Genomic DNA, 14,740 nt, shown 5'->3' on the forward strand with positions numbered 1-14,740 from the left:
AACATACAGGCCTATTACAGATACCTGCATCTCCTTTTCTGCTTCAGTATGGTAGAATTTAGACTAGGAAAATAGTTGAGCGGGGCAAGGGGAAGAGTTACCCACTAAATGAAGTTATATTTCCACCAGCCAGCTGGATGATTTTCCCGACCTGCATAGAATAAAGGTGTGTTTTAGAAAAGGAAGCTGTTTTTCCATGAACTCTGGAAAATGTTTTGCTTTATATTGATTTTTAAAAACACTGTTAGAGGCTTAGTGGTCCCCTACTGAACCACTCAAGCATAGAAGCACTATTGCGGACCTTTACTTGTTTTTCTAAAGTGGCATACACCTGCAAGGCTTGGCTGGCTCCTCTTGCAGAAAGAGTGTGCCATTTCATGAATCTTTCACTTCATTTTTTTTTTTTTAAATAAAAGACTGTTCTTTCTTTGCAGACTCCCTGCACTCTCCCTGCCCAGTGATGTCATGTATAGCTGCCCCCCTTTAAAAAAAGAAGTGGCAAAATACACATTTATCCAAGTGCTAGATATAAGATTTACAGTGCAAAGATGGTCATGACCCCCAGACCAGAAACCCCATATTAAGGAGATGAGGTTCAGAGTGGGAGCACACATTGCCCTCAAGAGACCTAGAAGCACCTAACCAGCTGGAAGCAATTTCACATGAAGAGTCTGTGGTCAGGGTTAGGGGTGTGTGGTCCACCCCGGGTGTCATGCCTGGGGTGTGTGTGACAAAATTCCCCCAGGCAGATCAGTGTGGCGGTGCTCGCACCCCCAGCAGGCAGATTTTCACAATTGGCACAATTGTCGCCATGAAAATACGCCCTCTGATTGTGCAAATATGCCCGGCGACCAGCCTGGCACCCCCTGGCAGGCAGTGCTCGCATCCCCGGCAGATGGTTTTATGCAACCAGCGGTCAGATTTTTGCGATTGGTGGGCGGCACTGGCACCCCTGGCAGGCAGTGCTCACACTCCCAGCTGGCAGCATTGACATGGTTTTTATGGGATCGTAGGTCAGATTTGCACAATTTGCGGGTGTATCTGTTTCACGGCCAATCCTCCCTTAAAAAAGAGCAACAACTCTGGGCAACGTTCCCAAAAATTGCAATGTGGGGGAGTGACAAAAAATTTACGCACCGGGTACCACCTGATCTTGCTACGCCTCTTTCTGTGGTGTCAGTGCCCCTTTGAACCAAGGATGCCCCACCCTCCTCTCACTCAGAGGCCTCCAGCTCAGAAGTCTGCCTGCCCCTTTGTCGGAGTCGACAACTGCTAAAGTGAGGACAACTTTAAAGGAAGAGGCTTCTCTCAGTGAAACCAGAGCTAGCTCCTTGGACTGTGCTGCAGTTCCTGTTGAAAGCTCAATCTGAGGATGCCTGCTGCTGAAGCAACACCTGAGCTCTGCTCCCATGAAATCATCAGCCAGAACACTGCATGGAGCTGCCCAGAGTAGTCTCACCTCTGCTGAAGTCAGCGATAGCAGCAGAACAAAATGAGCTGGGGTCTACACATGCATCAGAATGAGGTGGTAGAATCTTTAGAGTGGATTATACCACTGCAGGCTGCAGGTGGGAAACACAATTTTCGAATGCTCCTCCACAATAATAATAATTTTTAAAACTCATTAAAGGTAAAATGTGGCACATAAGGGAGAAAGCTTCTAGTGCACCCCACTTCCTCCTATTTTCTACCTATGAGGATGTGGTTATTGCTGCTGTTTCACACAAGGCTGCAAAACAAGTTTTTGAATCCTCCCCCTGCAGCCTGAAGTGGCACAGTCCATCCTGCTGTTTCAGAAGTCTACCCCTTGGGCCATGTTCACATCATACATTCAAATCACGATGATACCACTTTGAACAGCCATGGCTTCCCCCAAAGGATTATGGGAGTTGTAGTTTGTTAAGGGTATTGAGAGTTGTTAGGAGACCTCTATCCCCCATCCCCAAGAGCTAAATTCCCCCGGGCAGCTTAACAGTCAGTACCTCTTCCCAGGGAAGTCGGGAAACTAGTTCTGTAAGGGGAGCCATAACTGTTCAAAGTGGCATCATGGTGTTTTAAACGTATGATGTGAATGTGGTCTTTTTGTTGCTGCATGTGTACACCAGAAGCCTAAGTGCACATTCAGAAGCCAATCCTGGATGCTCCAGTCCATGAAAGTCCATTTGTCATTAAAGTATGTTGATTGTTAAAGTGCTATACGATACTTTGTTGCTTCTGCTGCAGCAGACTTAACATAGCTATCCCTCTGGAAATTCTTACATAGAAAGCGCATTTATCATGGCTGAAACAGAGATTTTGCAATCTAATGCCTTCCTTTCCCCTTTCACCCAATCATTTTCATAGTGGTTGACAGTGCCTCTGGTTCCACAATCAAGTTGTCATGGGGAAGCTTGCACACTGGAAAGTAATGCATTTTAAAAAAAACAAAAAATCACCACATGGCATAATCAGCGATAACAAGGTGCAAGACCAGGGTTCTTTTCAGTGCCTCTGCAATTTCAGCAGATTTCTTTCTCTCTAGTCATCATAAGCCAGTGAGGTGATGATTATCCTGATGCTTGTCAGTCTGGTAGGGTCTGACTTGTGACATTCATGTCTTTTTATTCCATACCTAAATGGTATGAAATATTCATCAAGGACGAGAGAGAGAGAGAGAGAGAGAGAGAGAGAGTGTTTTAGAAGCAAACATATGGCTTAAAAGGTGTAAAGTCTTGTTGATGGCTTTCTTGATGGTCAGCCAGTCTTTGTTTGCTTAACGACTTGGCCATTATTGGGCTCTGCTGGACATGGGAAGCTGAGTCCAACTATTAAGAGCGTGCCCCCCAGTTTAACTCTCCAAGTATTGATTACATTCTAACACTTACTAAACCTAGAAATTATGGGTGCCTGACACTCAAATACTCTGGTACCCAAAACTCATTACAGTATATTAGGGCTGCAAAGCAGCTCTACACTCTTCAGTCATTGGTGACTGAAGTGGGAAGACATGGTCTCTGGGAAATTTGTACAGTGGTACCTCGAGTGAAGAACTTAATTCATTCTTGAGGTCCATTCTTAACCTGAAACTGTTCTTAACCTGAGGTACCACTTTAGCTAATGGGGCCTCCCACTGCCACCGCTGCACAATTTCTGTTCTCATCCTGAGAACACTGTATATCAGTTCTAACAACCCATCTGTTGTTGTTTTCTCAGTGCCCAAATGATGTCTTTCCATCTGAAGCCTTCAATTCTTCCCTGGCTCCTGTCACCCACTCCAGCCCTTGGTTAAAATTGTGCTGCTGTGACTTGACTTCACAGATCTCTCTCTCTCTCTCTCTCTCTCTCTCTCTCTCTCTCTCTCTCTCTCACACACACACACACACACACACACTCACTCACTCACTCACTCACACATACACAGCATTTCCCTAAAGAACACCAATCAGGAAACTGGATAACAACAGTGGGCTACAATACAGGGTTGTCAGATCCTACTTTAATTCTCCCCTCCCGCATCCCAAATAAGTTTAACAACACTGTACTGCTTTTTAGGGCTGGTATAACTCACCCTATTTCAGCCACGGACATGCCCCCTGCAATATGGGCATAATAACGAGGGGCTATCTACACTAGCAGGATATCTTTTTTAACGTTGACAAACTTGGGGGGGGGGGATTTCTTGGCATGAAATAAGACTTGAATTTTAAAAATATTTATCATGAATCTCTGTCTCTGCTGCTACTTTTTGCATATGCACCATTTTATATAAACATCATGCACTTTTACACAATTGTGCTTTCTCTTGGATGATTTCCCTTTGTGCTTTTGTGTTGCTTTCACTAATCTAAGAGTCATTCAGATTTAAAGCCACCCCTCATCTGTGAAATTGTATCGTACTTTTATCCAGGTCCCATTCCCCCGCCCTGCCATGGTTTGCATCAAGAACTGAGGCTGTCATGTGTACCACAATCAATGAAATTGTCATACTAATTCAAATTCGCTTGTCTGAAAACTGGATTAGCCTATATATCTGCCTATAAGGGGAAAGTGTCAGAGCTGCTAGGCAGATTTAAAAATAGGAGACGTCACGGTCCGTATTGATCTGTTTGCAGAGAGCAGCGTTCCAAGTCAGGTGTTTCATAGGCTAGGTTATGTTTGGAGATGCAAAAATAATGACATGTTTAGAATCCTTTATGGGAAAGAGCTTAAATATGAGACAGCTGTCAAGGTAGGTCAAAATACAGGGCAAACAATCATAGCTGGGCCCTTTAATTGCTAGCTTGGGATGTGCAGCTGACAGCTTCAGAATATTAGTGGCAATTTAGAACTGCTCAAAACTGCTTTGTAGCTTTTCAAAGGTGTGTTTCTCTTGAAACAGCTGTCTTGGTTACATGGCATTTTAAAAAGTGCACCTTTTCACAGTTACATGAGATCAGATGTGAGTTTCAGGTCCACCACGGCAGAAATACTTAACACAATGCTGTGTTCTGATGGAGTAACCCACGAGTGTTGTTGCTGTGCTCTCTCCATTTGTTTTGGTAGAATCTTGCAACCCATAATAGAAAAGAATGCCGACTGGAGACTGCACTGCAGAAATACTAGGTGAAATGTTCACGGTTGCTACTCAAGCATTGTGGGTAACATAGAAACCCTTGCAATTATAAAAATGTCAGCTAGAATAATAGAGGTTATTAGGGAAAGTGATGGGAAAATATTGGAAAACTCTAATAATATTCCCACATAAATCAATGTTCTTGGACACCTCATTTTGAAAGGAATATCACATAGCTGAAGTGGGTAGGAGGCAGCATGATTCTGAATTCCAGTTGTTGGAAACTGCAGGAGAGAGTTGTTGTGTCCAGTTTCATGAAAATTGGCCTTCTATGCTCACTTGTATTTGAAGTAGTGGCTATCAAGGGGAAATCAAAGGTAACGTCAAACATTTTTCCTATGTGGAATCCACTTCCATCTATGGAAAATGATATGCTGCATGAGTGGAAGCAAAAAAATAAGCCTCCCCTCCCCTATAATTAGGCTGCTCCATACCTATAACTGGTTCCTGGAAAATGAGATATGTAGCTGCCTGCTATGTATTATTAGGTGCACATTGAGTTTGAGCCCCTGAAGGCTTATTTTGAATTGAAGGAACACGGGTGGCGCTGTGGGTTAAACCACAGAGCCTAGGACTTGCCGATCAGAAGGTCGGCGGTTCGAATCCCCGCGACAGGGTGAACTCCCGTTGCTCGGTCCCTGCTCCTGCCAACCTAGCAGTTCGAAAACACCTCAAAGTGCAAGTAGATAAATAGGTACCGCTCCAGCGGGAAGGTAAACGGCATTTCCGTGCGCTGCTCTGGTTCACCAGAAGCGGCTTAGTCATGCTGGCCACATGACTAGGAAGCTGTACGCCGGCTCCCTCGGCCAATAAAGCGAGATGAGCGCCGCAACCCCAGAGTCGGTCATGACTGGACCCAAATGGTTAGGGGTCCCTTTACCTTTAGCTCACAGCTCAGGCTTTTAACCACTACATGAGTTTTTAAAAGACCACCAAAACCTAAATTCTGTCTTGGCCTAAGAAAAAACAGCAGCTTTGCATAAATCTCGGATGGAAATTATATTACTGCTGCCTCCTTTTCAGCAGCATTTAATCACAGCAAAAGTTTGATTAACTGAGAGGAGCTACTGAAAGGAAGTCTAACCCATCCTATTTATTTTGCTGCTGATAGATGCCAGCTGCAAGGCTGAGTGGGTTGGATATTTAAAAGGTATAATAATAATTTTAATAATTTTGAATGGTGGAGATGGAACCCTATCTGCGTCCCATTTGTAAGCAGTGAATCATGTCAAGGTAGCAAACCTTTCCTCAGTCCCGAACAATGAGGAACAGAGGTAGTATGATTGAAAATGTCAGGTTGTGGGAGGGATCCTGGTAATTGCTCAGCCAGAGTACTGCTGTGTTGCTGAGAAGCTATTTGGAGACAGGCCAGCCAAAAACATAGCTTGGAAATAATATGCCAGAGATTTTTATTGTGCTGTAAGGATTTCGTTTGCTTTTTAAATTGTATCTGAATGCCAATGGCTCCCAGGGAGCAGTTACTTCACCAAGCTCTACCGGTACAAGAAAGGTAAAACTTTGACATGATGCATTGTATGTCAGTTTCACATTGCCATACATCAAGAATTTCAGCGTGATAACAACCAACGAATTACAATGCAACAGGGGTGTCAATGCTATCAACTTGTGGACTGAATGAGACAAAGGATGTTTAGCACATTATCTATGTTAATTGGCTTATCAATGTCAGGTTGTCTGTGTCATCAAAAGCTGTTTTTTGAATTACCACTGTTAAATGCGTAATTATCACTGCCTGTACTTTTCTGCATCTCATTTCCTTCTGACCTCAATTTCTACAACCCCACTCACCCAACACATGTCTGTGTGTGTGTGTGTGTGTGTGCGCGCGCGCACACACACACACACACACACACGTACATGCAGCTCTGCACAACACTTCATGCATCTGATGATGTAAAATCCAAAAAAGCCACAGTACATTTGTTAGTCTTTATGGTGCCTCAAGACTCTTAGTTGTTTTTCCTTCAAACAAATAAGAAGCCTACTTCTTGGGAAATGATAAATTATCTGGTCTCTGTGGATGCTTCCAGATGGGGACGTCATGCTATAAGTGGATCATTAAGATATTTCAAAGGTAAAAAAGGTAAAGGACCCCTGGACGGTTAAGTCCAGTCAAAGGTGACTATGGGGTTGTGGTGCTCATCTTGCTTTTCAGGTTGAGGGAGCGGGCATTTGTCCACAGACAGCTTTCCGGGTCATGTGGCCAGCAGGACTAAACAGCTTCCTGCCACAGTGGTACTTGTTTATCTACTTGCACTGGTGTGCTTTCGAACTGCTAGGTTGGCAGGAGCTGGGACAGAGCAATGGGAACTCATTCCATTGCACAGATTTGAACTGCCAACCTTCTGATCAGCAAGCCCAAGAGGCTCAATGGTTTAGGCAATGGGTTATTTTAAATGATAACATTTCCCCGAAAGAAGGAAATAGAGAGGCATCGTCTTATGGAACAGAGAAGGGGTATTTTTTGTGCTGCTGCCATTAGGATCATAGAGTTGGAGGTGGATTGGGGCAGCTCTCTAGGTCATCTGGTCAGGCTTGCTCGGTTTTGTACAATAAATCCCTAAGTTGAGTATTTTTGGAGAAAGGCTGTAGATGGTAGAGCATCTATCTTGTATGAAGAAGGTCCCAGGTTCAATTCTTGGAACCTCCAGGTAGGGCTGTGAATGTCCCCCATCTGAAACCCTGGGGACCAACTGGCAGTCAGAGTAGGCTAGCTGGACCAGCTTAATGGCATCTGCAGTCAAGAGTGTGCCATCTAGTGGGCTTCAGCCTGTGCCTGGCCATGCCAGTCTCTGGTGCATGCCAGCCTGGGTGCATGCAAGTGTTCCCAATCAGATCCCAACCTTTCATGAAGACTTGGTTTTTCCTGGAAAATTGTGTCTAACCTTTATAGACTTGGTTAATTACTGTTTGGTACTCAACTCCAGCAGCAGCCCTCCCCTTTCAATTAATTCCTTCATTAACTCCTTTCCGGTCTCTGACGAGGGTGGGGTGGGGTGGAATGGTGTTTTTCCTCTTACTTTGAGACACGGGGGGGGGGGGGGATTTGTAAAGTGTTTCGCTTTTGCATACAAAACGGTATTGAACTTGCTGTATGACAGGTGCAAAAAGACACAAGCTTGCTGTTCAGTGGGGGGGTGTAAGGTTCCCAACTGGGTTTTGGCAGCAGCGATTGTCACAGAACAGCTCTCCTCTTCTAAGCCTGATCGCAGGCAGCCAATGGAATTAAGCACCCCGAGCAAAGAGCCGTTTAAAATTCTATGAACATCTTAGCAACAACACGGAGTCCTGAAACAGGGTCACCCCGATTGACAGGCACATGGACATTTGCCTGTTTCCCACAATGCTTTTTTCCACACTATTGTATACTTGTGCTACTGCTAGGGGGCAACTGAGGTGAATCACGGAATTCCTCCTCCTTCGTGTGCCTAAAACCATAAGTTCCCCCAAATCACGAACAATTACAGAGGCAAAAAGCTTCTCTCCCACACAAGGTGTTCTGCCAGGCATTTTACTACAGCAATAAGTCAGTTAGGAGAATACTGCCTGCTGTAATTTGTAAGTATCCTCACTTGAAACTCTGTGCTACTTCATCTCTTACAGAACACGATGTGCGTGTAACCATGTTAAATTAAAATGGAAGGTTTTGTCTGTTTAGATCAGAGCTCCCTGGCCTTCTTGAGGGCACCTTTGGAAGTTAAGAAACATGCATACCACAGAAATATGTATTTACACACAAAACAACCAACACCCCCCAAAAAACCCTTAATTTAAAAATAGGGAGGGGCAGGGAACCTTGGTGGATACCAAGGGGTGTGTCTTGGTAGCTACAGACACTATGTTGGAGACATGAGCTTTAGATTTTCACTACACACATTCACACTCCATAAGGATGTGGGGGGAAATTACATGTAGTTTTGGGTCTAAGGAGGTGGCCGATGTTTGTTGCTCATGCAATGTTATTTGTTGGAAGTTCAAGTTGGAAGTTCCGCCGCACAACCAGAAGTCCTTGCACTGCTGGGAAGTTAGTTGTATATCACCCAAACAGATGCATTACATACAATGTGATGTTGCAATTAACATCACATATCATGCATAAAACATATTGTGGAGGAGAGGCCTATCAATGGCCACTGGACATTACTCCTATGCTCTGCTTCCACAGTTGGAGGCAGCAATGTTTATGAGTACCAGTTGCTGGAAGCCACAGACGGGGAGAGTGCTCTTGTGCTTGGGTGTTGCTTGAGGTTTCCCCACAGACACCTGGTTTTTATTTTATTTATTTATTTGTTGAATTTATATACCGCCTTATACCTGGAGGCCTCAGGGCAGTTCGCAGAACAAAATCAAAATATAAAACCACAATACAGTGGTACCTCGGGTTAAGAACTTAATTCGTTCTGGAGGTCTGTTCTTAACCTGAAACTGTTATTAACCTGAAGCACCACTTTAGCTAATGGGGCCTCCCACTGCCGCCGCACAATTTTTGTTCTCATCCTGAAGCAAAGTTCTTAACCCAAGGTACTATTTCTAGGTTAGCGGAGTCTGTAACCTGAAGCGTCTGTAACCCGAGGTACCACTGTATATATAATCAAAATAAAAACAACAACCCAATAACACCCCCCAAAAAGAATCACATTTTAAAAGGGCATAGGACATAGGTCGTCTACTGTGGACATAGGATTCTGGACTAGATGGGGCATTAGCCTGATCCACCAGGTTATTCTTATGTTCTATGGTTTGGCCTCACACATAAGGTAGCATGTATTCATCTTTCCCACAGGCAGCTGCTGGCTGAGCTCCAAAGAGAATATGGACTATCCAGAGATGTGGGTTGTCAGTTCTTTCTTGCCTCTTTTATTTTGTCTCTCCCTCTCATTAGTGATGTGGTAGCTTAAGTTAATCCCACCGCTGAGTGGAGCAGGCCAGGCATGGACCCTGACAAAGTGGAAGTTGTGAAATCCACCTACCTGCCACTAGAGAGATTTGGGCAGATGAGCTGAAAATTACTGTTAAGGTGACATGATGGCTGTTGACAACACAAGTGTACTGGAGGCAGTTGCTTCTGAATAGACTCCCGTTTAGTGGTAATACGCTTCTGCTGGGCAACAGGGACTCAGTGGAACTCTTAGATTAATGGATGTTGCCTGAGAAAAGTGAATAAGCAAGGCAGCTGAGTCTTGCCAATGTAATAAGGCCTGTCGAGTTTCCCCAGTGCCTTGCAAAGTTTTCTTTCCCAGTCCACAGAAACAGCATTTGGAGAATGGAGGGCTGTCTCTCTCTTAGACTCCCAGGACTATTGTTAGCGTGCAAAAAAAAAAAAAAAAAAGAGGGGGGTGCAATTTGTCTTCCTAAGTTGCAAAGGCACGCTCTAAACAGCAGTTTGAGTGTTTCCAAAAGGTGAATAGGCTTACAGAATTCTTCCACCGATTCTATGTAATCATGTTAAATTTCACATTAGTCCATGAGCTGGGATGCTGCCCCCTCTCCCTGACTCATGACTGCGGTGATAATTAGGGGTGGGTTTCAAAAGGGATTTTGCATCTAGGGGGTCCCATGCTTTGAATGCTTTATGCCCAATATTGCAATGGGAGACATGTTAAACCTCCTGGTGGTTTCAGTTACAGATAGGTAGCCGTGTTGGTCTGCCATAGTCAAAACAAAAAAATTCCTTCCAGTAGCACCTTAAAGACCAACTAAGTTAGTTCTTGGTATGAGCTTTCGTGTGCAAGCACACTTCTTCAGATACACTGAAACAGAAGTTGCCAGACCCTTCTATATAGTGGTTTCAGTGGAGTTTGGTTCCAGGCTAAATTAGTGAAGAGACCTGCTCGACTGCTGATAGGTGCCATTACTTGCCCCACTCCAAGGAAGCAGCAACGGCAATGCTACCATTATTTATGTGTCAGGGCAGAAGCTGGCTTGGCTGCCTCCTTCCCCTCCTGATGAGGGCAGCAGCAGAGTGCCAGTTCAAGGCAGTGCAAAATTCTCATCACAGCATCTTCTGGCACGTTCCCATCGTTATATATCAGGTGTCCATATGCCATTCACTTGCATGGATGGGGCCAGGATTGCCTAGATAAAACTGCCCTAGCACATTTATAGTGGGCTTGGATTAGTTGTGGACCTACCTTTGAACCGAAGTCTTTCGGGGCAGGTTTGAATTGCATTTAGCTAGTAGAGGGTGGGACTGCTTAAAGATTCACTGCTGCAAAAGAATAAAATACAATGAACTGTGGTGGACCAAATTTTATCTCATGAAGATTTCTTGGGAGACATTCATAGCGGGAGAAAAGCCTCATTCCTCTGTGCCAATCTGCAAAGATTTTTTGGGGGGTGGGGGGGCGGCAGATTGTGGCTTCAACCTTCTCCTCCTTCACCATATTATTTTAGCATCACTGGTGTTGCTTCCTGGAGTGATGCAAAAAGGGAAAGAAGCAAGCGGAGTAGCTATTCCCTCTTTTGCCACACAGGCATTTTAGGGTGGAATCATGCCATAAACTTCAGCAAAATGGAGAATAGGATCGATGGAAGTTAGATCAAAGTTTGCCGAGACTGGAAGCTTGCTCTTTAAAACAATGGGAGATTTCAGAGGCTGTCCACCTATGATTGAGAAGTGGTTAAAGACATTATTCCACCCACACATGCATGGAGAAAAACAAGATGTGAGTCAGCTAAGGATTGTGAGTGATTGTTTACAGTCTGATATGTGCTGCTTGATGTGATGGAGCTAATAAATGTTGGAGCTGTAGGTGATTTTCATGTTATGGAAGCAGCTGTGGGCAATTTCTAGGGAATGAAGTGACTACAAAAGGGCAACAGGTGGCAATTAACTCTTAGACCACCCTCTGGAGTAGGGATGGGGGAAGAAATTCAATTCAGTTTGCATTTAAAGGCAACTCTATCAAATTTCTGAAACAACACGAGAATGAAAACAAGCCATTCTTCAAAATTCACACTTATCTGAATGTTTTGATGCAGTTCTCTAACGAACCAATGTTTACAAAAATGCACATATATTAAAGAAAAGTGTGCACAAATGAATATAATAGTGAAAATAACATGTAAAAATGCATATTAGGGCAACTGCTGGCAAAAATGCATGCATTTATTTATTATTTTAATTAATTACCTGCCCTTCACCCTTACGTGCCAGGGTGGGTTGCAGCAAATAATGTACAAAGTTAAAAACAACATAAAGTGACTTTCGATTGCAAACATAGGGTGGGTCGTAAATATATGCACCTCAGGTGTCAAAAGCCAGGGTAAAGCAGTGTGTAGTTAAAACAACATACAGAAAAAAAAAGTTTTTATTAGGGGAAATTCACACTGAAATGCTGTCAAATTTTCATGAGATTGTCTTTTTTTTAAAAAAATGCAAATTAATTGCTGCACAGGTGTGGAGAACTGAATTTAAGTTTGGAAAAATGAGAAACTGAGAGACCTGCTATTGACAGATACTTCCATCCTTACTCTGAAGTGTAAACTCAACCCTGTCCATGACAATCTTCATGAAGTATGGTCCACTATAGCTTTGGTCAAGCTAGATGGAATCATTCTTGAGCAAAGTTTGAAATCCCTTCTTCTTATAGGTAACTTCATTAAATGTTTCACGGCCAAAGCAATCCAAAGTGGGAGGAGGAAGGAAAACCCAAAGTTGAGGCACCACAAAACCCAAATCCCTGCTGGGCTTGTGGTGGAAGCAAGGGGCATTTCACCATTTGTTTTCCCTTATTTATGCCTAAATATGACAGGAACTATTAATTTAGCCTTCCTGCGGGGACAGCCCTGATACACAGTGTTGTAATTCCACATTTCACAATAGTTCCTTGACACCTGGGTGGGATGCTGGATCGGACAATGTTGGCACTTCTGCAGCCCAGAAAACCCCAGGATGTCTTAAGCCCTTTTGAAGACTGCCTCTTCAAAATGGATGCTGTTGAGTCCCTGTATATATTGATTGAACTGTAGCTGGAGAAAATGGGGAAGTAGGGGAAGGCGCATTGCTGTTTTTTGAGTTTCCAAAGCTGATCTCTTTTTCTTTTCTTTTCTTTTCCCAGGCCATCCTTTCCATCTCCCCGCCACCCTTTTAATTTTTTTTGCCTGTTATTTCCTTGTAAGTAACAGCACCGCAATCTTTGCCTGCCTTTCCTTTCAGTGCAGTCAGTCCCAGGCAATTAGCTGCTACAATCCCACCAGAGGGCTTGCAGATATCAGCACTCTCAAAGGCGAGGCGGATGCTTTTCAAAGCTGCTGTCGTCGTCAGAGGGGAAGAAAACAGGAGTGAAATTTCTGGCCTACTTGCCTGACAAGTAGAAATATGAAACAAACCTGAATCTTAACAACCTCGTAACTTTTTTTCATCTCTCCTTCGATGTCGGGATGTCAAAGACGACCATGAGGGTCCTGTTAATTGGCGCAGGTTCCACCAGCCGAACCTCCTCCTTTTCCTTCCTAGTTATTAGTGCTGCAGAAAGAAAAATTGCAGTCTTCAATTGCCTCAGCCACATAATACAAACCTGGTTGTGAAATATGAGGCGTTCAAAATCTGTCTTGGTTGTAAGGGCACATGATTTCCATATTAAGATGCCCTCTGTATATTTTAACATCCCTCCTTAAGGCCATCCTGACAGACAGCTCTGCAAACAATCCCGGGGACATTGGCTAATTGTACTAATCCGATTCAAATGAGCTTCTTTCTTTCCCACTTACCTCAGTGTGTTTCATCTACTTTTTAATTGGGTCACTGTTAAGTAGGCAACTTCAGACAAATTCTTCTGACAGACTTGCAGTCCATGTGAGTTTTCACCATCACGTTGGATCAAAGACATCGTCCCTGGAAAAGGGCTGGGGTTTTCTAACCAAGAGGCACTCATTTTGCTTGCCTGCACTGCCCAGCTTCCTGATATATGCTCCGCCACTTTTGCATTATTTCCAAGTAAACGAAATGTTTAAAAAGGATTTAAAGGAAAGGGGGTATGTAGAAAAAGATTCAAAATTTCAAATGGATATAATAAACAATGATTGTAAAACTTTGTCAAAAATGTACAAGATATTGTTGGAATGGCATACAAAAGATGAAGAGGTTAAATTGGTAATGATACAATGGGCCAAAGATTTTGGGTATAATATACATTTTGATGAGTGGGAAAAACTGTGGAAAGAGAATATAAAATTTACTGCATGTACGGCACTGAAAGAAAATGTTATGAAAATGTTTTACAGATGGTACATTACACCAGTAAAGTTAGCAAAGATGTATAAGACGTGCAACAAATGTTGGAAATGTAAAGAAAAAGATGGAACATTCTTTCATGTGTGGTGGGAATGTAAGAAAGTGAAAAGCTTTTGGGAAATGATATACAATGAAATGAAAAAGATGTTAAGATATACTTTTGTAAAAAAAACCGGAGGCTTTTCTTTTAGGGATTTTAGGAAAAGAAATAAGAAGAAAAGACTGTAAACTCTTTCAGTATGCAGTAACGGCAGCCAGAATATTGTTGGCCCAGAAATGGAAACAAGAGGAAATACCGACGATAGAGGAATGGAGACTGAAACTGATAGATTACGCAGAACTGGACAAATTAACTGGGAAAATTAGATATACCAAAGACCAAAAGTTCATCGAAGACTGGGGAAAGTTTGTAGATTATCTGAAAAATGTATGTGATGTAAACACAACGTTAGTGGGATTTCAAGAGGCACTGTAAAAATTGAGAAGTATTGTTAATATCAAATAGTGGGGGAAGGGAAGCTTAATGGCAATACGAAAGAAGGGAATGTGTAATTAAAGATAAAATATGGATGATTCTCAGAGACACTGAAGGAAGTTCAAAAAGAGACAATTTGTTGAAATTTGGATAAAATGTATAATTGTATGAAAACCAATAAAAATTTATTTAAAAAAAGAAAAAAGATATATGCTCCACCACTTAGACTGCAATCTCACACGGATTTACTTGGGAGTGAACTCAATGGGAACATTTCTGAGCAGGCAAGCATAGGGTTGCACTGTTGGTGGCAGAGATAGAGCGAAGCTGTTTTATTAATGCTTTAGGCTGCAGTCCTAACCTTGGTGGCTCCTTGGCAGGGCTGGACAGGTGAGTCTGCTGCCTCATCCACAGCATG

The 14,740-nt window shown here is 43.1% G+C and overlaps 1 protein-coding gene and 1 long non-coding RNA gene across 3 annotated transcripts in view; one reads left to right on the forward strand and one right to left on the reverse strand.

Moving 5' to 3' along the window:
- Positions 1 to 14,740, forward strand: part of LOC308478990 (uncharacterized protein) — a 377,493-nt gene that overhangs the window by 250,495 nt on the left and 112,258 nt on the right. The window lies entirely within an intron of this gene.
- The window catches only part of LOC308479012, a 53,271-nt gene that overhangs the window by 15,246 nt on the left and 23,285 nt on the right, over positions 1 to 14,740 (reverse strand). Inside the window, exons 2-3 of one of the 2 annotated variants that reach the window (XR_013987426.1) lie at positions 12,944 to 13,079; positions 10,425 to 10,820 (exon numbers count right to left, since the gene is read on the reverse strand). This is a non-coding gene — a long non-coding RNA (uncharacterized lncRNA). Of the gene's footprint in view, positions 1 to 10,424; positions 10,821 to 12,943; positions 13,080 to 14,740 lie in introns of those variants that run through there. The other variant, XR_013987425.1, reaches the window with a different exon arrangement.

Source organism: Podarcis pityusensis (assembly GCF_964106645.2).
Source record: "Podarcis pityusensis genome assembly, chromosome: 6".
NCBI classification, from domain to species: Eukaryota; Metazoa; Chordata; class Lepidosauria; order Squamata; family Lacertidae; genus Podarcis; species Podarcis pityusensis.